The sequence below is a fragment of the Glycine soja genome, chromosome 20 (assembly GCF_004193775.1).
Source record: "Glycine soja cultivar W05 chromosome 20, ASM419377v2, whole genome shotgun sequence".
NCBI lineage: Eukaryota > Viridiplantae > Streptophyta > Magnoliopsida > Fabales > Fabaceae > Glycine > Glycine soja.
In genome coordinates this window covers 6,805,177-6,808,045 of record NC_041021.1, presented here as the reverse complement: position 1 = coordinate 6,808,045, position 2,869 = coordinate 6,805,177, and the positions used below count along the sequence as shown (strand labels likewise).

The following is a 2,869-nucleotide window of genomic DNA, read 5'->3' as shown; positions in this document are numbered from 1 at the left end:
GCATTTCTAATGTTTATTTGATTCGGGTACGACCTCGATCAAATTTGGCGTCGTTGCTGGGGAGCAGTGGGCCAAAGGTTCATAATAGTGTTTAGTTATCTTATTTTGTGTAGCATTCTGTTTTGTATTTCAGTTGCATTCCCTGTTTAGCGACTGTTTTAGCGACGGATTCAGCCTTTTGTTTTGCTGTCAACAGTGCTGAACAATGATTAGTGACTGAGAATTAGCGACATATTTTGCAATTTAATTAGCAAATTTTGTTTTGATAGTTAGAGTTGTTATTTTTGGCTGATTTTTTGTGTGGTAGCTTCTTTTAATCCATATTTTGTGTGAAAAATATCAGGAGCACATAGTGTGGCAGTATTTGAGAGAGACAAAAAATTTGGAAACTTGTTTATAGCAAAACTTAAAACGGCCATAACTTTTGTTCTGGGTATCAGAATAACTATTATTATATATGCATTTGGGGTAGAAAAAATTTCCCATATTGTGACAACCCACTGAAGCTGGTTGGGGTCTCCCAAACTCCAAAAATCAGCCGTTTACTAAGTTTTTTTTAAAGTATTATTGTCTTATTTTTCTAAACTTTGCTTAGGTAGTTTTCATAGTTAGACTTTGAATTTTTGTTTGAAAATTTTTGTGCTATCTTTTCATGATTTTAGGGTGTTGCTCACAAAATTTCAGCTCATTTTGATGTCGTTTGAGTATAACTGTAGTTTTACCCCCTTGTTAGGTGCTTGTTGAGAAACACATTATTTGTTGCGTATAGTGCATGACTAGGGGCAATCCAGGTGATTTACAACCCTTTGATCATGAAATAGATAGAGCCTTTCATAGATTAGTTAGGCATAGTGTGCATCCTTGTCTATCTGTGCATTTTGAGCATTATGAGCATTCTGTTAAGGGTGATTCTGAATATTCTGATTTTGAACATTCCACTACTAACTTTCATACTAAGAACATGGCTCAACCTCTACCTCGTGAGAGGACTCTTAGGGAGATGGCTGCACCTGATTTCACTTGTGAAAGCTTGTGCATTCAATATCCTGATGAGGGTATTCCATATGTTCTCAAGACTGGACTAATACATTTGTTGCCCAAGTTTCATGGTCTTGCAGGTGAAGATCCTCTTAAGCATCTTAAGGAGTTCTATATTGTTTGTTCCACCATGAAGCCCCCTGATGTCCAAGAAGATCATATCTTTCTAAAGGCTTTTCCTCATTCTCTGGAGGGAGTGGCAAAAGATTGGATGTACTACCTTGCTCCCAGGTCTATTTTCAACTGGGATGACCTTAAGAGGGTGTTCTTTGAGAAATTCTTCCCTGCATCTAGGACCACTGCCATCAGAAAAGACATTTCAGGCATCAGGCAACTTAGTGGAGAAAGCTTGTATGAGTATTGGGAAAGATTCAAGAAATTGTGTGCAAGCAGTCCTCATCATTAGATTTATAAGCAACTCCTTCAATATTTCTATGAGAGACTTAGCAACATGGAGAGGAGTATGGTTGATGCTGCCAGTGGTGGAGCTCTTGGTGATATGACCCCTGCTGAGGCTAGGAATTTGATTGAGAATATGGCTTCCAACTCCCAACAATTCAGTGGAAGAAATGATGCTATTATTCTTAGAGGAGTCCATGAGGTGGCCACGAATTCATCTTCATCTGCTGAAAATAAAAAGCTTGAAGGAAAACTTGATGCCTTGGTCAACCTAGTAACTCAGCTTGCCATGAATCAGAAATCTACACCTGTTCCAAGAGTCTGTGGTCTATGTTCTTCTGTAGATCACCATACAAATCTTTGTCCTTCTTTGCAGCAATCTAGAGTCAATGAGCAACCTAAAGCTTATGCTGCAAATATTTATAATAGACCCCCTCAGTAGCAAAACCAACAACAGCAGAATAATTATGATCTTTCAAGCAACAAATACAATCCAGGTTGGAGGAATCATCCAAATCTGAGATGGACAAGTCCTCCACAAAAACAACAACAACCTGTCCCTCTTTTCCAGAATGCTGCTGGTCTAAGCAAGCCATATGTTCCTCCTCCAATACAGCAGCAGCAATAGCAACAGTCACAACAAAGACAACAAGCAACTGAGGCCCCTCCTCAACCTTCCTTAGAAGAGTTAGTTAGGCAAATGACCATCTAGAATATGCAATTTCAGCAAAAGATAAGAGCCTCCATTCAGAGTCTGACAAATTAGATGGGGCAGATGGCTACTCAGATGAACCAAGCTCAGTCCCAAAATTCTGAAAAATTGCCTTCGCAAACTGTGCAGAATCCGAAAAATGTGAGTGCCATCACCAAGGGGTATCTCTTTGGGAAATATATCACCAAATTCATGTAAGAGTTCTTGGACCTTTGGGGGTAAGGTCTCAAATGTAGGAATTGTGGCAATGCTAAGGGATGTTTCCCTTTATAGGAGAAGGTAAAAAGATTGTTTTAGAAGGAGTGCTCTTTTAATATCACCTTTTGTTGCAAAATGATTTTCCTTCTTAACAATCTTTTTGGAGGAATCCTTTTCCTCTTTTTCCTTCCCCTTGGCCTTTGAAGACAAGGCCTTACTATCCTTCTTTTTCTTTTGTTTTTCTAGTTTTTCTTCCACATCCCTCTTATCTTTCATAGTTAGTTGATCTTTGGCCACATGTGAAGGTGTTTGAGGATGCAACACAAATTTAGTGCCAAGATGGGTGAGGGTAATCCCATTAGTTAGGCCATTGTAAATGATCTTCCTATCAAATTGCCACAGCCTTCCTAAAGAATATGCCCTGCCTCCATGGGAACTATATCACAATTAACTTCATTCTTATATGTCCCAATGGAGAAAGGTACCTTCACTTGTTGGTTAACTATCATTTCCCCTTGCTCA

At 38.9% G+C, this 2,869-nt stretch overlaps 1 non-coding gene across 1 annotated transcript; it reads right to left on the bottom strand.

Moving 5' to 3' along the window:
- Positions 1-1,339: 1,339 nt before the first annotated feature.
- On the bottom strand, positions 1,340-1,446 carry LOC114404025. The gene has a single exon (XR_003664785.1). It is a non-coding gene; the product is annotated as a small nucleolar RNA R71 (small nucleolar RNA).
- Between the last annotated feature and the right edge of the window lie 1,423 nt (positions 1,447-2,869).